Source organism: Haliaeetus leucocephalus, unplaced genomic scaffold, assembly GCF_000737465.1.
Source record: "Haliaeetus leucocephalus isolate CR32 unplaced genomic scaffold, Haliaeetus_leucocephalus-4.0 Scaffold702, whole genome shotgun sequence".
Taxonomy (NCBI): domain Eukaryota; kingdom Metazoa; phylum Chordata; class Aves; order Accipitriformes; family Accipitridae; genus Haliaeetus; species Haliaeetus leucocephalus.
Window position 1 is genome coordinate 2581336 of NW_010973138.1, and position 26389 is coordinate 2607724.

General features: G+C 38.1%; 1 protein-coding gene across 1 annotated transcript in view; it reads left to right on the forward strand.

The window, feature by feature from the left end:
• DSCAM (Down syndrome cell adhesion molecule) overlaps positions 1-26389 on the forward strand; it is a 402368-nt gene that overhangs the window by 8947 nt on the left and 367032 nt on the right. The gene's annotated exons all lie outside the window — the stretch shown is intronic.

Consider the following 26389-nt stretch of genomic DNA (forward strand, 5'->3'; position numbering starts at 1 on the left):
CCCCCCCCAAATGCCTGATGTTTACTTTGAGTCAATTATAGCTGAATGGTATGTCATCCTTCCAGTAATGTATTTCATATTAGCATTGCTGCATCCCTATGACTGTGTGTGACATGAAGGTTTTAGACAGCCCTGCTTTTTCTAGCATGCTTAAGGGGAAAATAACATGGTTTTGTTTTATATCAGACATAAAACCAGCTTCCTGGTGCTGTGGCAATGGGTTCACATTTTAACTTTGATAAGGAACTCCTACTTGACAAAGAAATTTCAGTTTCATAAAGCATGTGTTGGGTTGTAATTTTTTTCAGTAGTAATGTTACTCATAGATTAGAAGAAATCCTGAGTTTAAATCTGTTTGGTTGTGTTTAAATGAGGTATGTAATCGATATTTATACCTTCATGACATTTTAATTTCAAATATCTTCATAGATAATACTGGAGGCTTAAGCACACGGTAAACGGTGCTGTAAGCCTAATATATTGAACTGAAATAATCTGTTCTAAAGCAGTTATATGCATTAATCTATTTACTGACAAAGTGAGGCATTGTTCAGGAGGTACAGGGAATTCAGGCAAAGAATATCCAACATTTTAAATCATAAACATTGTAAGAAATTCATGGGACAAAGTATATGCAGGAAAAATATTTTCAGTATAGTACATATCTAAATTATATATTACGCACAGTGCAGCTGTTTTTACACATACAAATGATTTATGTGTCCAAAAATTTGAAATATATTGTTTTAAAATAATGCAAAATGAAAAAAAGTAGTTTGAGTTAAATGTTGCTGCAGAGTATATTTAAGAATGTGTTTGTGTTTATGATCCTACAATGTGTGGAAATGTTTTTACATTTCTCAGTATATTAGTAATCTTTCCTTTCTGGCAAACGTGGCATTGATGGAAATAGCTGTTTCTATATGACTCGTATTATAGATTCTGTTTCTCTATGTGTCTTATTGATTCCTTACATAAGCTTGTTCTATTTTCTTTCAAATATATTTCAAATAGCTTTCTAAGGATTTGGTAGATATTTAAGTTCCATGTAACTGATGATCAGTTGTCCTATACTGCTGGTGCACTGTTTAAGCTTGGTAAATTCATTTCCTTTTTATGCTCTTGGATTTTGATATGGCATATTATTTTTGTCATTGAGCAACTGAAACTGAGAGTGTTTCCACAAAGAGGTCTGTAATATCTGAATTGTAGGACTCACCAACACTTCAGGCAATATATTCAGGTCAGAGTTGTATATAAATACACAAATAAGCTTTCCATTATTCTATATATAATAATAGAGAACTATGCTTAAGATTGTCTAAACTATAATTAAGATTATCTAGTGCAACAGTGGATGGATGTGTTTACTTTGCTTCACCTTAAGATAGGCTACTACATGGTGCACGTACATCTGGACGTGTGAGTATTGGCTGGAGTAAAAGAATGGGTATACCTGCATGGTTAACTATCTTAATATTTTTTTTAAGTTTATTCATTCTATATTATAAGAAAATGTCCATATTTTCTCTGTCAACATAGATTGTGTCCTCTCAATTTGATTTTTTTGACTTGAGCATTAGTACTGAGTACCTATGTCATATCTTTGAGTGGCCCAATCCTGCCCTTCACCCTGGAATCAGGAGAAGGGCACACAGGTCTCTGTAACCCCTTCTTTAGGGAAGAAAGTGTGGCATTTCTGAAGACCATCATGGCTGCTATTTTAAGATAATTTTATTCTGGTTAGTCTATATTGATTTTAACCCCAAACGTTTGGGGAATAGAAGTGTGTAATAACATTTAACTATATTGACATAAATTTAGTCTTTTTTTTCCTTAATGCAACTTCTGACTGTGGTTGACTAGGCTACAATTATTAAAAATCTATTACAGATTTTAAAACTTAAAATCCAGTTTCTATTTATCTCACAATTCCTTAATTTGACAGTTAGAAATCTAAATGGAAATAAACCATAATTCATTAAAATTGGAGCTATTAAAAATCTCAGTTTATCATATTGGATCATATCACAGAAAAGATTTAGTTTCAGAGGTGAAATCACAGGTTAGATTACAGGTCGATGCTATCTGTCATGCAAGGGCAAAAGTGAGGCAGGAAAACATTGCTCCAGTTTAACCACAATGATTGCAAGATTTGTTTGTTCACCACTTATACACTTAAACTGCAGCTTAATAATGGGACCATTTAAAAAACAGAACCCATACGTGTTTCATAAAACAATTGCCTTGAGTTTTACCCATAATCAATATTGCAATAATCTGGCCATGAACTCAAATGGTAGATATTGATGAAGCCTGTCTTCTTAGAATGTCAGTGCTGATGAATAGGATGCAAGACGTAACGTGTCTATTGAGCTGTTTTCCACTAATGATCAATATTCTGAGGAAATGCATATGCTTGCTTATACAGCTACTGCTAGCGTGTTTTCTTCTGTGTGCTAGACCAGATTCATTGGTATGTTTTTTATCTCACCATTTAATATTGGAAAACGTCAAGTTCTGATTCGTTTTGTTCTTGTTTCTTAATATAACTGATTAATTGGTTACTCATTAACATCAGAAAAAATAAGACTCTTCTTGAGGGGAAACCTCTACTGTGAAAGAGCAAGAATATAAAAGATATACGCTCACAGTGATCATTATCATGGTTTGAGGTGGACAAGGCTTTTGTGGGAAAACTAGATAGTATTTACTTGAAAAGAAGGAAAAAGAAAAGAGAAAAAGGAAGGCAGAGAGAGAGAGGAAAAAGATGAGAAGAATATTTTCACTGAGATGATACATCTGTTTCAAATAGAAGACAAGTAGCCTGGAAAGCTTACACCTCATAGGAGAGAATGGGAGACCTCCTATGACAGGAAGCAGGGCAGTTTTTCAGTGGGGAAGCTCCATATGCAAGTGGTCCAACAGAGAAGCATTTTATTTTTTTTGAAAGGCTTAAACCCCAATGCAATACTTCCAAGTATGATTTAGAGTAAATATTTCATATACCTGTCTATCTGTAGTCCCATTCTGACTACTAGAATAGAGAGATCTGTAGATGAACCTGAATTCTTTATTTCAGCTGTTACTTACTGTTCTAGGTATCAGTTCTCTTTTTATGTAAATTCAACATTTTAAAGAAAATAGCAAAGTGTTTTTACTTTTATAATTTAAAAAAAATATCTAGCTTTTTGGAAAGACTGTTTAAGAGGCATATTCCTTGATTAAGAGAGTGAGATTTTTTTTGCTCTCGCAACAACAGTGTACTATCCTGGACATATTTGCTTTTGTCTGTATGCTTAGTTCTCAGAGAACACAGTGATGTCTATAGTAATCAAAGTGTGTAATAAATATGGCTGGGAAAAAGCATCTTCTGCTTCCTGGCTGCAATTTTATGTCATGCTTCCAGGTTATTGTAAAGTAATTGGGAGTTGAAACATATTAAGACATATTGCTAGAGCATTCCAAGAAGTGTCCAGATAGGTCAGACTTCCCATTCAATAAAAGGGAAGCTGCTCATGTTTTGAGCCAGAAATACTGAATTCTATGAAGTTTCCATGTGCAAGGACAGCTGTGGACTGAAGAGGTGTGCATGTGTTTGTCTGTCTGTCAGGGGAACGGCTAAATAATTGGGGTTTTGCTCCTACACTTTGCCTTTCAATGTGACAACAAATCTGAGGCCAAAAAGCTTTTTCAGGGTTTCTTCTAGGGGCCAAGGTAGCGGGAAAAAGATTTTTAAAGCAAGGCAAAAACAATTATTTGGATGAATCTATTCCGCGGAAAAGTCAAAACCACCAACTTCCAACAACAGATACATGGAAATCTTTTCATACTGGAAAGATCCATTTTGAATAATAATTGTTAGATCAACTATTCAGCCATCTCCACTAAATACAGATGTGTTACAAACTCTCATGATAGACAAGGACAGCAGCAGACCTCTGCAGTTGTCAATCTGCTACAAATGCATAAAGTATTTCTTATTTGCCCATCTGTGTCTTCTAGTAAAAGCAATCAAACTTTCCAGTGGTGTGTGTCTTGCCTAAGAATCTCTGAGATGTTGCCAAAACTGGAGGTAACTCTGAGAAGTCGTAAGGGGCTCACAAAGTGCAGGTTATTGCTGTACCAAGCTCTACAGCTGTAACTTCAGGATCTCTTTTCTGAAGATCCTTCTTTTCTGAAGAATTGTATACTGTCAGTTGACTTGAAACTGAGTCTGAAATTAATTTGTATTATAATAAGTAGCATAATGATGTGCAGTTTTCTCTTGCACCAGTAACCAGCTCCTATGCGTTTTCATTAGATGACACTAAACATAAAAGCTTAAATAATCCTAGAATGTTTTATGAATGATAGCTGCATATGGCTTGCTCAAAGGCCAAGTTTCCTTTCCTCCTTACTGCTTTCCTTCACAAACCATTCCCAAAGAAAGAGACTTTTGGAATCAGCTTTGTGTTGACCTTGTAACCATTGAAAACAGCCTAGGCCCTGCAGGACCAAAGAGTGCAGAAAAAGATGTTTTTGTAACAACAGCCATAAAACCAAGGAACAATAGTATAGAAAAGTGCCACACTACAGACTGTGCTTCTGCTCCCGTCGAGCAACTGCAAAGGAGACGGGAGACTAGTGCTTGGTTTGTAGTATTTCTTCTTCACACACAGAATGGAGAAGCTGGACTAAAAGGTAAAGGGAAGGTAAAGACAAAATAACTGCTGATTCTGCTCTGCCGAGGTGAAAGCAAAGAGCAGAGTCCGTTCGTGTGTAATTAGCTCCAGAGAGAGCAAAGGATGGGTGTGGTTATAGGGGAAGGAGGGCAGAAATGGATTATTAAAAATAAAGGTAAGGGATCAGCAGAGAGATGGAAAAGAGGAGAATGAAGAGCAGATGGAAACAAAGAGAAAGGCTGAAGAATTAAATTTGGTCTGTCACTACATACTGTACTTCTGTTACGAATGCCTCCTATTCTGAGGCTGATAACTACGAGGGATTTCGAGTTTTTCCATGTATCTGAATAGCTTAGTGCCAGGAGCGGGATCATGAATAGGTTCATGCCCTGACCTTTCTGAATTCCCATTTTCCTGTCTAATGACATACCATGCAAGAATCTGTCTGATTTATACATAGAGTGTGACTGCTTAAAAAAGGTAGAAAAGGAGAGAGACAGTTAATAACGACTGTGCACAATGGCATATTTAAATCTGCACCAAAAGAATAGCAGCTTTGAGGGAAAGGTGTGTAAGCATGAATGGAACACGGTTCCCTGAAGGGCTGTGACTGACATGCCGTTGACAGCCGATGAGCCTTCCAGCCAGCATACTTTCCATCAGCCAGAAATTAGACACACAGGACCATGGCTTGAGAAGTGTCACTGATGTACAATGACCTACATTTGATGTAATGAATTGCATTATTTATTTACACACAGTTCCTCAAGTCTTGTCTTTAAAAGGCTCAGGGGCTCTTGGATCTCTTTCTGCACAAAGGGCTTTTCTGAACTGCTGTGGTTGACAGTAAGCAGTCAATGTTTGCCAGGAGTTATCACGTGGTAGCATCTAAAATACAGCACTGCAGTTTTCGTTTGTGCTGGGGTTTGGAGATTATAGCAGTGGTTCAGTTTACACAGAGCGATCACTGTTTTTTCAGCCATGAGGTTTGTACATAGTAGAAAAAAAAAAAATAAAATCTCTCTATGGAGAGTGGTCCTGTGTGCAGTCCTGTGTTCAGAATTAGATTATTGCTGATGATCACAGGGATTAAGCCCAGCCATTTGATTGAGGCTGTGTCTTGTAGAGATGAGCTATGATCTTTCTTGTTTTGGTTTGATGTCAGGGCTTAATCATGGCTGCCAACCAGCAAGCATTCAGCAGACACTTAACCTATGCCACTGAATGCTCTAGATGAAAGATTTTTTTCCAGTTCCAGGTGGAGTGGGATGAAGAATACAATTTTTTTATTCTTAAATATTAGCGACATATATAAAATAAAAGATTTCTGAATGTAAATCTACCTTCTACCAGAAATATGTCATTGAGATTTAATTCTGCTATTCCAAGTTGTGATAGGACAGAGAAAGTAAAGCAGTCAAACCCCTACATCTGCTGAGCTTCCTTGACTCCCTGGAAAGCTAATGTGAGTAGTCTTCAGCAATGCTCAGGTCAGACAGTACGTTTGCTGTTACAGTAATGTGTTTTCTAAGCTTCCTGAAGACATGTAAAGTGCACTTGCCCATCTCTAAAGACAATATATTGCTTCCTCACTTTCTTTTTCAACAAAGTTATTTTCCTAAGGGACCTAGGAAAAAGTAATTTACTGCATTATTTAAGAAATCTCTAGTTATCTGCATTTTTTCCGAGCGCACTGTTCTTTTAAGAGGAGCATGTCTTATAATCCTAGAAAGTGGAGATGGTAAAAACTTAGCACTTCCTGCTTGTGCAAACATTTTTCACACTCTTCTTTGACTCATTGTAAACTAAAATTGTAACTGAGTAAGGCAACGTACTTACAACTGTTCTTTGGAGGACCTTTCCTCTGGCTACTCTGCAGCCTGTGCTCTGTGTTTGCTTCCTATTCTGTTATGCTGGAGTATTTTGATGAGGTGAATCATTCTAAAATTATGGCTGTGCGATGGGTAGGATTGGATGCAAGGATTTCAACAGCTTTGTAGGAGGCAGGTGTTTAGAGTGACTTGAAGGGATGAAGGTGGAAAGCATCTGATCGACATGTCAAAGAATCACATTTTGATAGCAGAGGGGAAATTGAGTGATACAATTGTAGGCAAAGGAGTGGTTTCTGATCATTTAATCAGCACGGGGAAGCACACATGGAGGTGAAATGGAAGCATTAATATCAGAGAGACTGTTTTCCTGTAGAGGGAACTTGTGGAATTTCCTCAGTGTGACTGGATGTTTTGGCTGCTCTGAGGGTGTAGAACATCAGTGGCTGAGTTTGTGAGAGATGGAGGAGAAAAATGTATTTGAGTGGGATGTCTTGGTGCTTCAAGTGCAGAAAGCCAAAATTTGCTCTGTCTCACTATATCCAGCAACTTTAATACTAATAGGGTACACAAACAGTAGCAGTGTTTTTGGCATTTCAGTATTGAAGTGTGTCTAGGAGACAAGTATATCATAATTTTTTTTCCCCTCTTGGCGCTCTGTTTTGGCTAGCCCTCCATTCCCGTCAGTTGGAGGGTTCCTTTCCCTCTACTCACTTCAAATCCACCGCCCCTGGCCCTAATCTTCTTTCTCTATCTTTTTTCTCAACTCTTTAAATTTTTTTACTTACACAATTAAAGCGCATGAAAAACTTGACTGGATTTAGGCCCCCTTCAGAATTGCTTCTTGAGATCTTGTGAATTAAAGAGAGAGAGAGGGAGGTTGTAACTCTGCTTTCTGTGTTAATGTTTCAAGTACTTGGGGTTTTTAATTTTTTTTTTTTAATATATGCCTTGCTCTCTCTTTCCTTTTCTGTATCTATGAGTGTGTGTATACAGATACATATACATATAGATATATATATATATATACGGGCACCTATCACATCTCTCTATGCCTGAGGGTCTGTTGGACCATGCATAACATTATCCAATCTGATGCCCTAACTGTTCTGTTTTACCACCTTGTTATTGATGTTGCCAGTCATGAAGAGGTTTCTTTCAGCATGGTTGAATTCAGTGGCACAGTTAGTCTCTCACTGGAAATATCTGTGTCACATTATTTTCTCTCCAGGTGTACTTGAAATTTCTTTCATTTTCCTGGGGCGAATCCCATTTTATCATCTGGCCAGCTTTTTCTAGCCCCCTCAGTTCCTGTAATATTAATTCTCTCTGGGGTTTGTAAAACCTTCAGATAAATATGGCCTGCATTTTAATTAACTTTATGTTTACCAGATCTTTATTAAAGGTGAAATATGAGCAGACTGACTGCTAACCTTTACAGGTGGTCATTGAACATTTTCCCATTTTATCGTTGCTCTTTGTTTACAATTCTTCAGGCAGCTTTTGGTTCATAAAATTTTTCTTGAATTGAATGTTTTCAGCAATATTTTTATTGCTTTAGTTTGATGTGCAGGATTTTGGGGGGGGGGTTGATTTGTAGACAGCAATGCTCAGTGCTATCAGATTTGATACCAAAGGGCTAGGAGCAGGAACATACTTCAGTGAATCAGTGTGCTGGTTTTAGGTCTAATTTTGTTATTTATTTTCATTTTTACTTTTTGAAATAGTGAACATAGCATCATTTTCTTCCTTGTAGTCTGCTCTGCTAGGGGCTTGTGATTTTGTCACCTTCCTGAATGGCAGTGGATAAGTAGATGACCACATTAAGCACTGTATGCTTGAGGTTTCCCATCAAAACTATGTCTAACCTGAGCAAACAGCCAATGAGCTCTGACAGTTTTGATATGAGGGGACAAAATTGATGCATGAGATTCATTTTAATGAATGCGTGCCTTACTACCCAGAATGCTTTATACCGTACAGCTTTTGCCTGTGTATGTGCGTTAGCTGCAGTCCGAGAGGGGTACAATGTCAAAACTGCCACCAGTTGTGATTTTTTTGGTTATTTTTAATACATTAAGGAGATACCTACAGGTGACACCTAGAGGAAATGGAAACAGTATTTTTCAGTGTTGTGTGTTGTACCAAGTACCTGATCTCAACTAAAACATCATTGTGGAGCACAGTGCTATTAAGTAGATAAACTCGCACATTTTTAGGGCTGTAGATGGCCATACAGATGGTCCTTTGGTTTGTCTTCCCTGTCAAGAGTCCAATTTTAATTGAAAGGCTCATTAGAACAATGACTCATTAGAAAGAATTGGAAGTACCTATCCGGTAGAGCTTTGTTTCGTTTGCTCTGACATCAGTGTCAGATCTCTGTTGCTTCACCTGATTTGCTAAACTGTAAAGGTATATTTTAATTGCATGTATGTTTTCTCTTTGGAGGAAGGTTACAATGAAGATCAGGTGATCTTTTATTTAGAATCAAGCGAATTTTTAAAGCCTGTGATCTGGTGTGTGATCTCGAGCTGTGTAACTGCACAGGAGCAGACACTCTCCTACTGCAGAAAGGTGGTAGATGCAAAGGCTAAACTTTTTATGTTGTAAGCAGTTGCTGTACCAAAATGTCTTTGGTTCTGCTAGAAAACTTCAAGCTAGTGAATTTTTTATAGAAGTGAGAGTACAGGGGAAGAAAGATCGAACTGTTTAGATGTTCTCTCCCACCATCAAAACTGCATTATAATTGCGATTACACATAGTTTTCCCGGCAAAAATAGCCTACCGGTTTGTTAGTTCACGTTTGTTTGATTTGAAATAAGCTCTGCATGTTTTTACCGTGCACTCGAACACTGTTGGTGTTGCATGAGTTGAAATGTTTACTGCAGGCCATGGAGACTGACATGATGCCATGCTTTCAGCTGGCGGAGGAGTGTGATCCACACAGACCTGTCAACAAAAGCAGGTCAGCAGGATTGAGCAAGAAAAAAAAAAAAATCAATAAATCTTTGAATTAATCATGCAGCTGCCAGAGAGAATTATGGGTGCATGAAATGAAGGATGTAGGTATACATCTATGGCAACTTATTCTTTCCTACCTCATTGTCTCCTTTCCTTTTGTTTGCCTGCAAGTTTTATTTTCCCCTACTGCCATCGGAACAGCTCTGTGTTTATTTGGATGCCTTCATGGAATACTCAATGTTCATGTTAAAGTAACTAATTCAATATGGATCACAGAAATCCCTCTTACTTTTCTCTCTCTGCACCGCCACTTTTCTCACTGACTGTTGTGCGCACTCAATATGAATTAATACAGGAATTTCACCTCCGCATAAAACTAAGATTGCACATCTTGTGCAGTGAATTGGACCGAAAGCAACTGCTGCTTCGGTGAACAGAGGAGTTAAAAATTCATGCTGGTGCTGCTGACATCTCAGGTGAGCGGCCGTCCTTGTTGAGCCCGTCTGCAGCGGTGTGGCTGGGGGATGAGCCCTGACTTGGACAGGGCTAACCGGTGCTCCCCCCGCCTCCAAATCTGGGCCAGATCCTCCTCCCTGGGACTGGTTCCCACCTTTGCCTCACAGGCAGATGTGGTCAACAAAAATCACTACAAACAGGGAGTGTTTCATGCCCTGCTCTCTGCTGCTGGACAGCAATCAGATCCAACCATGGAGAGCTAAAAGGGCAGCTCAAGAGGGAGTAATTTGACACTAGGGACATGCCTTAGAGAACTGTGAGGAATTATGAATTCAGGGATGCATCTGGTGTATATCTTTGTGGCTTCAGCTCTCTGCTTCGGTTTCATTCTCTCCTCCTCCTCAGAAGGATTTATCCTTCGTTGCGGTGCCCTGGAAGGATTGTTCTGTATAGCTTCCCCATGCAAAACTTGAGTGTTTTACTTCTACCCCACGTCTGGGTCTGGTAGTGAGGAGGGATGGTAAAATTAATGCTCCAGCATCTTTAAATCTTTGTCTGCTCTGAAGAGGATGCAGAAGTCCCTCCTCTGTGCCCAGCTTAACTCTCCAGCTGCAGAACTTTGTTGTGCAGCATGGCAAGGATGTCTCCTTGGCTCTCTGCCCAGGGATCGAGTCTGGTTCTCTTCCAGTTGGGGAACAGCCCAGCACTGGATGCTCACTTTCACTGCAAATTCAAATTCATTTTCCTTTTTTATCCACGGCTTTCTTTGCAAATAGATAGTGATAATCATAAAATCCCTGAGAACAATTACCCTGCTGCTTGTGGAAGGTCAGGGCAAGCTCTGTTCAGGGATTATGTATTCCAGCAGGGAAAACAGAGCTGACATACAGCACTCTTATTTCTCTGTTGCAAGCAGGATTTTGTTTTTCCTAAATGTTTTTCCCCCTTCTCCATTAAAACAGAGAACCAAATTCCTGACACACTCAGAAAATACTTTTGGGTTCAGCTGTGGAGGTGATTTTTTAATTTTTGAACTAACCAAGAGACAAATAGACTGCAATTTTCTAGGGAAAAAGAATTTCTTTTACTGCCCTCCCTTTGCAAAATGTCCTGCCCAGCTGTATCTAGTTAAATACCATTGTTTAGTAAACCCACGTTTTATTCTTTAAAGAGACATAACCCATACAAAAGTAACATCTTTTTTTTTCTCCTGATATTTTTCTTGCAACTGATCCTCCAGGCAATACCTGAGAGATAATGATGGAAAAAAGATATTTGTCTCTGTTTTTTAGACTCATATTTGTTTTGTGCCTGTAAGACTGTTTTGTCTGTACGAAGGACTGAAAATCCTTCCATGTACTCCATTTTCTCTTCCAATTTATAACTGTTTTTCACACAACACTGAAAAGAAAGGCATTTGTTCAAAACCTAAAAAGTATCTCTAAGATGAAAAAGAAAAAATGGCACCAACCGAAATGCTAAAAATCACTATATGGAAATACACAACTATACTGTAACTAAAACTGATCCCTTAAATGTACAAAATACTATGTAGATTAAAAAAAAAACCACAACTAAATAGATATATTCTATATAAAGAAATATTCATTATAGTCAGTGTTTTCTGAAAGCAAAACATTCTGTAAACTGTCAATGTGAAATTTTGCGAGAGTGTGAGTCTCAAGAAGCATAACAATTTTTACGTGTATGTGCAACATAATTTAAAATATTTTGAGATTATAATGTACTTATCTGAAATCTTTTGCAATTCATTCTGAATTATAATAAAATATGGAAGCAGCTGCTGATGTGAGAGGAGAGGTTAGGTAAAAGAAATTAGTGGAAAAAAAACCCAGGAAAAAACCAAATGCTCACATTGTATTGTATTTAAATCTGGAAGTCTTATGGAAGAATCCAGAGAAATAAGGGAATTAATCATCTATGTAATCCTTTTTGTTCTGCTTAAATGTTTTTTGAATTCATAAATGTACTGGATATCTCAAAATCTTTTTTGAAAACAAATAAGACATGGATTTTCTTGGAAAAATTCAGTTAGGACAAGAGAAGGAAAACTGATCTTCTTTTCAAAGTGGACATTTGTGACTTGCTGAAAAGCAATTTCAGGGCTGGGAAGCAAAAGTGCACCCATAAATAAGAAGTGATAGGATAATGCATGCAGTGTCACAGCATCCATTCAGCACTTTCATAGAATGAGTGAGAAAAAAGAGAACCCCTCTAAATGTCAGCAGCCCAACAAGATTTTGTGAGATGCTGTGTGCGTTTTCAAAAGGGATTTAAGAAAAAGAAGTTATTCACTGGATTTTGCTTTCCTTTTCTTTCATGCATCTTCTTTCTTGCATGAGCTGTATTTATTGATAGTAATTGTTTCCATCCTTATCAATGGTTATCCATAGTACTTTCTAGCGCTACCTTTTTTTTTTTTTTTTTTTTTTAAAGTGCTAAAGAAATTAGGCATCATGAACTCTGTAGAAAATCAGGGAAACCTTTATTCCTGCCTATTTTAACATCTCTTTTCCCTTATGACAAACGCAAAGCCCCTTTCAGTTAATTAGAATTATTACCCTCATTTTACATAGAGGGAAACTGAAAAACAAAGCAGTTTCAAGATTTCCTCTGTTTCTCATCGAGGCTGCTGCAAACACTCAGGCTGGATCTACTAAAACATAGTCCTTTACTTGGATCCATGCTTTCTGTTTCTTCCCAAGTACTGCAATAGGAGTGCCCATCCAGCATGTACTCTGTGCTTCAGATTTCTCTTTATAGAGTTCTTATTGCCTTGGACTGGAGCTCCATGTGTGAGGATGTAGAAGGTGAAGCTCTGTGGGAGAGGTGGGTTTGGAAAGCATTGCTTATAATTTTATAATATAAAAGAAGATGAAACATTTTGCCTTTCCTGTGTCACTTTCATTTAGATTTATTTTCTTACTACATCTGATACCTAATAATAAATTGTTGGAAGGAAACCACAGGATCATAGGACCATAAATGTGGATGCCCTAGATTTGCCCAAAAAAACCCCCAAACCAAACCCCCGAACTTTGTGTGGTTTTAATCAATGAAAATTAATTACATTTAGAATCAGAAATCTCTTCCTCCGTCCTGTCTCAAAAAAGATTTTTGTTTGTTTTCTCTCTCATGATTGATGTCCTTTGCAGGAGACTTGTGGAATTTAAGGTGTATCTGAGTGAGTTGGGCATTTTTTTTTTTTTTTTTTTTGGTCAATTACTTTGTTAGGAAGAATATGTACTTGTGTTGGCTAAAAATGATGTCTTCTTATTGAAAAAGTCATGTTTCAGCCAAAACCAAATAAAAAAAAATAAAAGTCTACAAGGGATGCAGAAAAAACCAGAACTTTTCAATATTCTGAAAAAGAAATTTTTTCCTGTTTTAATTTCAAAGTGAAAACTGTTTGAAAACTACCCATGTATTTCTATAGGAAAAAACCCTCCTAGGATAAAAAAAGTTACATGATTTTTGGTTGATTGCTTTGTTCCATTATCAATCTTTGCAGTGGTTTTTTTTTTGATGTGCTGTTTATTTTTCACTTTCCTCCATGAATTCCTGTTTTGGGAAAAGGAGCAGTGAATATTTTGAGTTAATTAACATACAGATACTAACAAACTCCTTCATAACATCCACATAGGATACTTTCTGTGAAACAAAATTGCCAGAGTTCAGAAAAATTTTGTGTGTAGCCATTTAACTGCACCATTTATCTGAGATGCTCGTCTTAAATAAAATCAATGCTATTTTTGCATTTCCCTAATGGGAACCTATTAAGCTAAGTACACAGGCATTTTTAACCTCAGACACATCGCAGGGGCAAGTCAGTACTGGATTCAATCCAATGTATTAATGAGGAGCATTGAAATACTTGATCCTGTGTCTGGGCGGCTTGGTTGCTGGATTTGGAAGTACTTTGTTGATGCACTGTGTAACATCGAGATTCTAATCTAGAAGATGATTTAAGTCCTTCCCTCTCTAATACTCCACCCAGTATCTCTTTGCCTACTTGACAGTTATTATGGAACATCTTTTAATGCTTCTGTTCAGAATTCTTGCTTTCTGGAGTTCATAGATGCCCATAAAAATTAATTCTGGGTTGAAAATTGGCTCCAAATAATTTTAATTTGAATGATGAGCAATCTATTAGGCCATTGAAGATCTGCTGGCTTTAAAGCTAATATGGATGAGAACTGCAAAGCAGTCTAGGAAAGTCTGGCTGTATGAGCATATACCATGTGAATAGAAGGGAGCAAGAAACCAGAAGAGCAGGGGAAGAAAAAATGGTTTAGATTTATTCTGATTTGGGAAGTGGCTTTTTAGAGCAAGGAATAGAGCAGTCAAGTTCAGAATGGAACAGTAGCAAAATGTGCAGAAGAGATACAAGTCAATATATTGCCAGCAAAAATAAAGTGACTTTGTGCTTCTTTTACTGCAATAGGTATCTCATTAGTTTTCTGTAATGTTACCCTAGAAGCATTTGGAAGACACTGAGGAGAGAGCGATTAGGCCAGGTCTTAGCATAACCAGCTGCCTCTGACACAGTCCAAATGTGTCCATCTGTTCCCAAAAGGAAGAATGTTTTTCTCCACTTCCAAAACATGAGGGGAGAGGTCAAACTGTGAGTGTTGGGGGCTCGGAGGAGCAGGGGATTCAAGTAAAGTTGTTTTTCAGTTAAAACCTTTTCATTGAAAACTTTCATGTTTAACATTTCACGTTTTCATATTTTTTAAAAAAATTCCCCACTTCCTTTTCCTCTCCTCTCCCACAGTGCCATTCACCTTTTTTGTTAGCATAAATGTCTGAATTTAAAAAGGTATTTGTTGTAACACCACCCACACCCCCTAACTAAGGAAGTTTTAAGAAATTGCATAATTTGTCTACAAATGACAAGAGAGAAGTTGTGAAGGAGGAGGGGTGGGAAGAAGAAACTGCACATGTATTCTGTTGCATTCAATAACTGAAAACTGGAGGGGAAAGTTGAGAGAAAATCATCATGTTATCCAAATTATCTCTCCCTTTGGATGTGTGTTGTGCCAGGGGAGAGAGAGTAGGGAACAATGCTGGATAGGGGCTGAGGAGAGCTTTCTGTGAATTATTTCCTTTACTGAACTTTGGTAGCCCTGTGCTGTTGCTTGCTGGTGTCAGTATGTGCTTTCTGGGTTTAGTTATTTGGAAAATCTTTTGACTTCCACACCTATGTTAGAATTCCTCGGCAAAGGGATTAGGATGCCATCCCCAATCAGCATGGGATGGAAAAGGAGGAGCTAAACATGAGGTGCTATCCCATTTTTTGTCAACTTTTCACCCAAAGTGATCAGCATGCATGTATTTAAAAATTCATAAAATAATAAAATTCAGTTAAAAAATGCTGAAACTAGTACATCCCCTCAAAATATTGCATTGCTTAAACAGCATAGACTCAAGCAATTGAGTCATGAGCTGTGTTAAAGCACTTTAAAAAGCTGATTCAAAGCTTTGTTACTTGCTGCTTTGTTGAATCAACATATTTCATCAATAGGGCTCAAACTGATAAAATATATTGTTTTGATCTTCCTCTAGTCATTATGACCCCTACCACTTGGAGACAGTTGTTAGCACTGTTACTGCTATTCATAGGGCTCTTAGCCAGGTATTGGAAATCATCAATCATTAGCATTTAGGGAAAAAGGTGTTTAACAACATTAAGTATAAGAAATATACCAGATACTCATGTGAAGCTCTACCTATTGACCGCTGTAAACCAAGAACCAGCAGTGGGATAAAAGCACATTCCAACTATTGTTCCGCTGTGTACTCCATCAAGCACATGTGCTCCCATACCCTTCAGAAAGGACACAAGAGTGTCTCCACTTCTTCTCCAAAAGGTATCTTCAGCTGTCTCCAGGCAGCTGGTCGCTTGGTCCTTTGGAAATGGCAAGCTCAGGACTCTTAAGCAGAAACCACATAGTCCTGTGTGGTCATAAGATGTACATAGGATTCGGGCCCTCTGCCGAACTGTTTTCTGATTTATGTTTGTTTACTGAGGCAAATTCTGGCTCCAGCAGGCAGGGAGCTGAAGTGACTGCAAAGAGCTCACCCTCAAAAAGTTTATGGCCTGCTGTCTTTATGGGCCTAGCATGTGATAAAATACAAGGTTTGCATTCCAATTTCCCATCTAGGAAAGTGGCTATATGAGGAGTGTTAAACTTGAATATGGGACTAATTTATGGATGGTAACATGGCATTTATTCTGCAGCCTTGGGAAGGGTGCACCATCCTGGGAGGAGTGTTTACCTGTGACACAGCCCCTCCAGAGCTCCTCTAGCAATCACAGGCAGGGGTGGAAAACGTGGCTAGAGCTGGACGTGATTTGGCATCTGTTGCAGTTGGCTACTTGCTTCCTGCTCTCCTGCCCTATAACTTTTTCTTACCCTTGCCTTATATGGAGTTGCATCTATAAATATGAAGGAATTCTTGTTATTGATTTCTTGCTGGTGGGTTCACTTGAAGACTACATCTCTGAACATCTGGATAAACTTTGGGAAATGCCTCTATAATATGGAGAGCAAAGGCATGGACTAAATTTCAAAAAAGAGGTTTGCCAGTGCTAATGATAGAAGGCCCAATTAGCTGAAGAGGCTGGCAATGGACCAGCTGTACCTCAATTAAGCAACAACTAACGTGACCCTCAAATGGCCTGCATTGGCTAAAACGTAAGCTCCCATGCCTGTTTTGCTTGGGCCCTTGTCAAGATCCAGAATAACTATGGGGCCGCAAACTCTGGTGCTAGTTTCATGTTGAGTGAGTTGTCTCAGATACCTCTGCTCTTGGCCCCCCATGTAATAGCAGTGGGTATGACCCAGTTTTTCTAAAAATAAGCAGTCTTTTTCATTTGATCTGCTAGAATTAAAAGGCTTGCTGTAAAGTTATCTTAGAATGCTTAAAAAAGATAACAAGTGGTCAGTCCCCTTTCCCCTCGCCCTTGGACACCAGTGCAGATAGCTCCTGGGATGTATACAATGTTGAATTTACAGAAACGTGAAAATGGTTTTTTTTTTTTGATAAATCACAAGCATCTTTCAGTGGCTCAAAAGATATTAAAATGTCACAGTGAAGCAAATCAGCATTCTCATTCTTTATTCCTGTCATTGAGGATACACTTTGCAAACTATGGAAAAAACAGATAATTACGTCTAGGAATTAGGAGAGTCAGAATATTGCTGTACTGCTGTGAACAATTAATGATATTTATCTTTCACATAAGGCTTTACACTTTTCCTGTATAAATCTCTTCTTATGCAGTAAGTAATAATTCAGTAAGTGCTATCTCTATTTCACACATACAGAAACTGAAACACTGCATGAGCATGGGGAAACCATCAGATCTGCCTCAAACCTTTTGCTAGATTTAAAGTTCGGCATGTAAGCATCATCTAGGCCCCTATTGTAGAAACTTTAGGTCATGTGTTCAGAATGTTCCTCTCACTAAATTTGTGTTTTATGTTTGATTCTATAGAGCTCTCTTGAGTTGATGGCTTTTTGGGTTTTATTAAATGGCGTTACATGTTTCTTGACATTGTAGGTGACATGAATAGTGGCATCCAGTTTGTCCTGGTTTTGGCTGGGATAGAGTTATTTTTCTTTATAGTAGCTGGTATAATGTTATGTTTTGGATTTAGTATGAGAAGAATGTTGATAACACACTGACGTTTTCAGTTGTTGCTAAGTAGTGTTTATACTAAATCAAGGATTTGTCAGCTTCTCATGCCCAGCCAGCAAGAAGGCTGGAGGGGCACAAGAAGGTGGGAGGGGACACAGCCAGGGCAGCTGACCCAAACTGGCCAAAGGGGTATTCCATACCATGGGATGTCATGCCCAGTATATAAACTGGGGGAGTTGGCACGCGGGGCAGGGATGGATCGCTGCTTGGGAACTGACTGGCCATCGGTCAGCAAATGGTAAGTGATTGCATTGTGCACCACTTGTTTTGTACATTCCAATTCTTTTATTATTATTATTTTCATTTTATTGTTGTTATTATTATCCTTATTAGTTTCTTCTTTTCTATTCTATTAAACTGTTCTTATCTCAACCCACGGGCTTTACTTCTTTTCCTGATTGTCTCCCCCATCCCACTGGGTGGGGAGGAGTGAGTGAACGGCTGTGTGGTGCTTAGTTGCTGGCTGGGGTTAAACCACAAGAAGTTTAGATTAAATTACTAGACTACAGATGCCCATGTTTTTGGAAGAGCTTTAGCCTATAAATACAGTAAATCAGATCTTTTGATTAGCACTTCCACCTGTTAAACATCCTATATAGAGCTATCCTGGCTACAGGTTGAAGACCTAGCAATGCATAGATCAGCAAATGGCAATTTTTACTGCTATAGCTGCTTGGCATTGGCCGTCCTATTCTTAATGGATGACACAGCTGCTCAGTTTGGGGCATGTGGCTCCTTTTTTTATGTTTACCTGCCTATCTGATGAAAAGCAGCATGTTCCTTATGTGAAGAATAAAGAGTCTTTGGGGGATACTTGCGTAACTGAGGTCAAAATGTGTCCCTCTAGACAAGTGCAAGTATCTTCCTCTGAAACTCCCTTGATGACAGATGAAGCTCACTTCTGTGAAGTGAAATTCTGAAACCTGCCTCATCTCTTTCAAGTGGAAAGCACCTAGATCAGGAAGCTATGGTGAAGAAAAATTGCCTATTTGAGTTGGATTTTACTCTTTACACACCTTGTTCTAAGTTCACTGTCTGTCTGGATGATGTTCTCCCAAAAAGGGGTTCTGCATTCTGAGGAAAGAATATTGTTCCCTTACAAAAATAAAGATGTGGAGTAAGAAAGAGAGAAAGACACATTCAGAAAAGTGGGCCTCAACTTAGTGGTAGGCACTTTATTCCTCTAGTAATACTGCCAGCTCACGCACATGGGAAGTCATAAATGGCACTATGTTTGCTTAACGGTAGGTTTTGTATTACCATTGTTTGGTAAAGCTTTTAGAGAAACTCTGCTGATGTCAGTTAAGGAACCTGACATTTTTATCTATAGTGTTCCTAATCTAATAGGTGTAGTTGTCTTGATTTCACACCTAATTTCTGAAAATATTGTGACTAGGGAGGACTATAAAAAGCACTATAATATAATACCTGTTGACAGAGCTGATTAAGACTGAAAATAGGGGAAAGTAAGTATCTTAGTTTGTGTCAGAGGTCACTGAAAAAGTGTATTCAAGGCTGCTGATGTAAACCAGCTAGATATTCTGCTATCTATGGATGTTTTGAAAAGCAAGTTGCTCTTTAGTGGAATCCTCTTTTCATTGGACTGTCACCACTGACTGCTCTATTATGTGTTCAATTATTATACATTTCAAAAAATATGACTTGTTCTGAAGAATGATAGTTAAAAAAAAATTGAAGTTATGAAAGTTTGGAAAAATGTTGTAGCTGTTACACAATATGCTAGCTGACTTTCCTGTTGTGAACAAAAGCAGTTATTGTAGAGGTCCTATTTTATGCAAAGGCATAGTTCTTTTCTTTTGCCTCAAAGGATGGATAATTTCTATTTTAAGAGGAAAAGATACCCTTGACCTCCATAATCATTTTGTGTTAGAAAGACTGAATCACCCAGATTTAGAGCTGCTACTACCTCTTCCTCTTTCACAAATGTGTGCATTCCTCCCTTTTTACAGTGTGTGCTTTATTTTAGGTTGTGCACAACCAGACTTCATATTGGTAGGAAGACTCACAATAGTTGCATACAAGAGGGAAGAGAAGGGCAGAAAAGAACAATGGGATTACATATACTGAACACTGCAGCAGACAAGTACCTGACTTGTCTGGGTACAATGTCATGCTAATATACAACCTTGATGATGAACCCCATGTAGCCCCCTTCTTACTGGAAATGTCAAACATTTTTTCCTGTGTAAAAGTCAGTTTACTTATTTTTTTTGTTTTGTTCAATTTCATCTAAAAAGATGTATTATGAAACCTCCTCAGGTGCTTAACATTTGTGTTAAAACCAAGGTTATTAATCAGAGTGAAAATGAATAGATCGACCTCATTTTGCAAAGCTTGTCAAGAATTTTGTTGTGCAATGAAAATAATTCCAGCAGTATATTCTTCCTGTAGTAAGCATGGGGACATGTATTATTATTCACCACAGTATCCTGATGAGACAAGTCAGTCTCTAGGCTTCAGCAAATGAGGCAACTGCCTAGGGCAGAGACTGCCAGAAAGGCCTAAAAACGTCCTTGGCCACGTTCCCTGTTTTCCCACAGTACAGGTGAGTCTTGGGAGGGGCTAGCAACAGTTTGCATTCCACCATCACATCTAACACCAGGGATCTGCAACGCACACTTTTGCTTTTTATTGTGTAATGTAACAGTGATCTCTTGCAGTGTTGCTGCATGATGGGATGGTCTGGATCAGGACCATAAAAGAAATTTCTCTGGATTCCACCAAGGTCTCAGGCACGTTATCTTCTGCAGTTCCTCTGGGAATCCTGTATTTCTTTGTCCTACCTCTAAGGAGCAAACACAGCATGCTGCTGTGTCTCTCAGCTCAGCAACTGCCTGCCTTTTGGGAGGGGAGCTGTTGTATTTGCTCTCTACTGAGCAGACCTTGAGAAAAATTACCTAGCGTTCCTTACTAAAGATTGAGTACCATGGGACTGTGACCTATGCATGTGTGTGTGTATACAGATACAGGTAAAAGGAAGGCAGAGGAAAGATGAATGGGAGAATATTCCTATTAATTGCTCCTGTTCCTTCTTGCTGAAAAAACTCTACTTGTAGAGATGCTTCAGCAATAGGTGACTGCACCAGAATATGAATGGGGACAATATGGTCTTTATGTTGCCCTTTGTAAATGGATTATTGCCTTCTGGCTGTGGTTTACTGTCACTAGCATGTTCTGCTTCTAAGCAGAAGGTTGTGCCTTCCAAGCAATTGTCTAAAAATGGAAAATCTCTCCCTTGTGTAGCCGTGTTTAAAAAAGAGATGCTGGCTGTTTTTATGCGGACAGATCACATATAAAGGTAGATGGTGGCTTCATATAACACAGTTATCTTTGAATTTTGCTTTTAAACAAAGCAAGCAAAATATGGAGCATATTTCACTGTGGAGGTCAGAGAAATGTGTGTCTCATCTAATGATAAGCAAAGGACATCTGGTTATACCATCCATCAGTCTATCGCCTAGAGCAAGAGATACTCAAGTTTGACATGTCTGTTTTGGGAGGGGGAGGGAGAAGAGGAGAGATAGCAGACTCTTTTCTCAAAATGCAGGAGCTGAAGTTGTTGGTTTTCTTTGTTGGTTTTGGGGGGGGGGGTTTGGTGGTTTGGTTTTTTTTTTTCCCGAATCACTTTTAATTTTATTTACCATGTTGACTGTTTGTGGATGCTACCCACAAAGCTGATCATGTAAGTTACAGAGGATTCTTTAAGTGAGAAGTTCCTTTTCATTAATATTAAAAAAAAATCCTAAAAGATAAACCCCCTTTACTTACACTTAAAGACATTGACAGTGCTCCCCGAGATTTGAATGTGGGTCAGAATGGCAGTCTGGCTTACTTATGATTGACAGTTGCTGCTTACTATATTATTGATTAATTAATGATATTTATATTGTGTTGCTAATCCCAATAAAAATAAGAATCATTGGGAATTGAAAAATAGTTCATAGTTCTGAAATAGTATTGTACGTTACTAAAATATATTATTTTCTAGCTTTCTGATATTTGCCATGGAATCAGTTCATATGTATTTCTAATTTTTTTTAAAATGGAAAAGGGATATTGAGTAGTCTTTTTTTGTGTATGTTTGTTTTTTTTCTTTTAATTGTTCTTTTTCCTTTACAAAATGTAAAGAAAAACACAATGTGTTACATTGTGACTTTTCTTTCCGCTTATGTTAGTTACATCCCTTTTAAAGTAGTCTTTTGACACCAAGGAGAAAGTTGCTTGTTGCCTGGCTTGTTTTCTTTTCTTTCCTCTTCAAATGAAGAACACCTTTAGAACAGGCTTTCTGGTTTTATATCTAAAACTTTTTGCTCCTGATTTATTTTATGGAGTTGCTTATTACAGCCTGTTTTGTGTATCTTGTTTAAAAGCAACCTTTTAGGAAGAAAATGTGTTTAGTATATGAAGAACAGCTGATAACTTCCTTTGATCCTTCTTTGATTATAGAATTGTACTTGTCTATATGGTCCCTCTGGTGACCAGAGAGTTGGTCAAATTCTTGTGGTACAGGTCTGAGTAATTGGAATTTGGGTAAATAAAGAGGTGGCTTCATTATAATCTCTAAAACTCTTTTCATTTTCCAACTCTTATACATAATGAATATATGTGAGTGGAGTTTTTCATTTAAAGATTGCAAATTTTATATTTTTTCAATTATTAAACTTGAAGTATTAAGTTTGATTTTTGTGTATGAAATCTGAAATAAGTCTTTCAGAACAATTAAAGTCGATTTACTGCTGGGATTAAAGATTTGAGAGAGGGAAATATATGTGGAGAAGTTATTTTTATGAAGATGAACAGCAGAAAGAAATAGATCCTTAAAAAGAAGAAAGTGGAAGGGGGGGGTTCCTTTGCTTTACTTTTAAGATGACATGAATTATTAATAAACCTAAAGTGGTTCTGCCATTGGATATCCTGCCTGTTACGAATTAGAGTTAGAGCAGTTATTCCCAACGGTCAAGCTCTGTAACCCTAAAATCTGTGAGCGTGAGGACCCAAAAAGACTAGCCATGCAGGAAAAGACTGGGAGAAACAGCCACCACTTCATTTGTGGAGCCACCAGAGAAGAATATAAAATTCTACCTTGCGCAGCACACTGTTGGGCAGCCACGGTGTCACGTGCTCCAGTGGCAAAAGCTAACTGGATTGGCTCATCCAGCAGTCTGGTTTCTGGTAAGGGAAAGTAAGACTTCTGTTCCATTCAGAATATTGCCACTGGTCCAGCTCTTACTATCTCTGTGGGTTGAAAGAAAAAGTACAAATATGTGAAACACATTTCATTTTGTGTATTCACTAGGCATTGCTAAAGAGGTATATGCCACACTGAAACCCAAGAAATTTGCAATACTGATGCTCTGGTAAAGTCCTGTGCTTTCCTTGTTATTGTCCAGAGTGTCTATGCTGTATAGGCAAAGGAGTATCAGAAATCATTCCTCTGGACATACTGATTGGTATTACTGAAATCAAGAAGAAACTTTTCCTGCATGGTGATGTATGGTTAGAGATAGCATCAAGTATGCGATGTGAACAAATGGCTTGCATATAGCTCCTCTGTGGGCAGTTCATATCAGGGCAAGGGGCTGCCAGCGTGGAAAATCTATTGTGTTCAGTTTTGTGGAAGGTTGCATCAGAAATGAATGTCATTGGTTTTAAGAGAGATTTTATTATCGAATTTTAGCTGTAAAAGCATGTCTGTATGTATAAGTGAAAGTTTTCTTCTGAAGCTAAAACCTTCAGCGCCAAAACCTGTCTAGCTCATGACTGATGCATTTTTGAAGATCATCTTGTTTAAAGGTAACTCCATTTTTTACAGCTAAAATTTGTTTTCTGTCTGTATTTTGGTGGAAAGTGCAAATACAAGTTTGTACTTGTGCATTTAACAGAACTGGCTATGGCAATGACTGGTTTGGTTCTATAGTAATAGGTAAAACAAGTCTCTATCTAAGGCTTTTATTGCAACTGCATGAGTAATTAAATTTTTGTTCATTTTGGCTACAAAGCCAAATAAACACTTTTTCCATTCCTTTTTTTTTTTTTTTACAATATGAATCAAATTGGCTTTTTCCAATTTTTCCCCTGGCTGTGGGATAGAAAAGATAGAATGCTTCCTGTGAGTATCATGAACTATTTATCACACTGAAGGGAACCCTTTTTTTGCCCTATCAGCGTATTTTTAGCTAAAGCAATAAACTATGAAGGATTAAATTTGAACACAACTGATTGATTTTGGTATCTAAGACACAGAATGTATTACTGTATATTATGCTCTTCAGAATTGCACTACTTTTGCCTCAGACTCATTTTGAAACCTAATGCTATTTTGAACCATACATCTAGTCTGGTTTCTCTGCACTAGGTGGCAAGCTCCTTAGGCAGATGTCTGTCTGTCTGTTTTGTTTTTGTTTTTTTTCCTTCCTCCCTGTTTTTTAATTGCACTGATGGAATCATTCATACTTTTCCATTTGTATTGTAGTGTGCACCTAGCACTGTCTGCTAGGGGAACAGTTTTATAATCATAAATATTATGGTCTCCTATTTTGCAGATGTAAAAATTATAATAGGCGAAGACCAGAGCTAGTCTGTTTTGTTTCTATTCAGCACTTGCTACTGAGACAGGGATTTATAAAATCCCCACAAAAGATAAGTAACTTAATTTCTGGCGCTTCAGAGCTTAATCTCTGCAGTTTAAATGCAAATGTTATTATTTCTTTTATATTTAAATGAAAATTAGCATTTCAATAACAGGTGTTGCTGCTTGAGAAGCTGGGGTTTCCTTTTTTCCAATGTCTAAAGTTACAGAACTAAAATCTTGAAGGTTAGAAAGTAGGTATTGGAAGCATCCAAAAAACATTACTGCTCCATGTAGGTAATGAAGTCATAGGCTTTATGACTCATATTTTGTGAAATAAGATTGGTTTTCATAATTCAATGTGTTTCAAAATATACGTAGTTCACATTTTTTCACTTTTGGGTTTAAGCTGCTGAAAGTACAGCTTTTGCATTGCTCAGGATGTTACTAAAGTGTAAAAATGATGTTGAATTAAATAGTGGAATATGTGGGGGGGGGGGTTGTTGGTAGGCATTTTTGGAGGACTTTTACAAAACTTCATGCATTTGTACATGAGTGATGATAAAACCCCTCCAGCTGGGGGGGGTGGGGGGAAGTGGAAAACATAAAGATATGCCATTGGAGAGGTCATATAATTGTAAATAAAATTTAGCCTCAAGTAATACATCATGGGATATATTAAATGACTTACAAGCTAAATTCCACTTACTGCTTAGAAACCTGCAAGCTCTAGGTCAGTCTAAGAAAGACATTGGGTTGGATGTTAGAAATTGGAGAGCTTCTGAATAAATTGAAAATATCTCATTTCCAAGGGCAAATATTTTTCCAACTTGTGTTACTAATTTAATCAGAAGTAGTTTGCAAACTACTAATACCTAGCTACTCTTCTATGAACTTGAAAATTGTATCTAGTGTGCTTATAATAAATACAAAAAAGCTTAGAGGTGCTTCATATTTATGTAGTGCTGTTACGTTGTTACAAATGCACAACGGATTACCACAACAGTGGCAACTCAGAATTTTGTTTCAGTAACAGAAGTAAAAGCTGGAACCTCCAGAACCCAAAAAAGGCCCTTGACCCTCACAAGTCTCCTAGCTGTGCGAGTGTATGCTTGGCATGCCAGAGCAGTTCTGGTTCCCTCTGACTGACAGCAGCACTCAGAGACACCGGATTGCTACAGATATCAGGTGGGATGGAAGGCCTTTCCTCAAACCACGGATCAGCTTTAGCACTGTCTGAGTACCTGATGCCATCTTACCTTAAATAAGTCATTTCAAGTGTTGCAGTTGCAGTTTAGATTTCAAAAGAAGAGCAAATCATCTCCCTAAGCAGACTCTATGTGTGTGTCAGGCTGAGAGGAGTCTCTGAAGGATGCACGGAAGCAGGGGTTAGGGCAAAAAGGATTGCAAAGCCCAAGGGAGGACAAGACTCTGGCAAAGATGATCGTGGTGTTTGACTTGAAGGTATCTGGTAAGGAAAGAAAGCTGAAGCAGGAAAATTAGCTCTGAGCTTTGGAGGAGGGGTGTTGCTGGATGCTGATCAGAGCAGGTTCAGTTGGATGCAGGGTAAGAAGGTAGCAGGGAGAGCATCTGGGGTGAGGACAGGGAGAGGGAAACTCCAGCCATGACTGTAAATGATTCATTTGGAGAGCTTTGGGATGAAAAGGTCTCCAGATGGAGAGAGCGCTGGGTTGTGGAGTTTACTACAATGGTAAGTGGCGTGAAGGGGCTACAGGTAATTAATTAACTGTAATTTTAAAGGGTGAGCTTGTGGTCCCACACAGAGCAGATGGGTAGAAGGTAGATATTTTAGTGCATTCAACATAACAAAAATAAAGTTTTTGTTACCTTAACTTCATAAAATTCAGTGTTTTCTGTGCTTTTTAAAACCCATTCTACACTGCAGCAGTTGCAGGCAATTAGTCAATCCCTCATTTCTGTCTTAAGAAATTCTTGCTTGTGTGTTCAAAATTATAGCATTGTGGGGTAAGTTTAGTACTATGGTAGGATCACCATGGTAAAATAGAGGTGCAAAGGTTAATAATGCAGATGGCCTTAGGGCAGGCCTCCTTTTAAAACAAAATGTTGATGTCAAAGCATATTAGTTCTGTTTGTTTTGATGAAGACAGTGACATAAAAAGTGTACAGGTACAGACACTAAGGA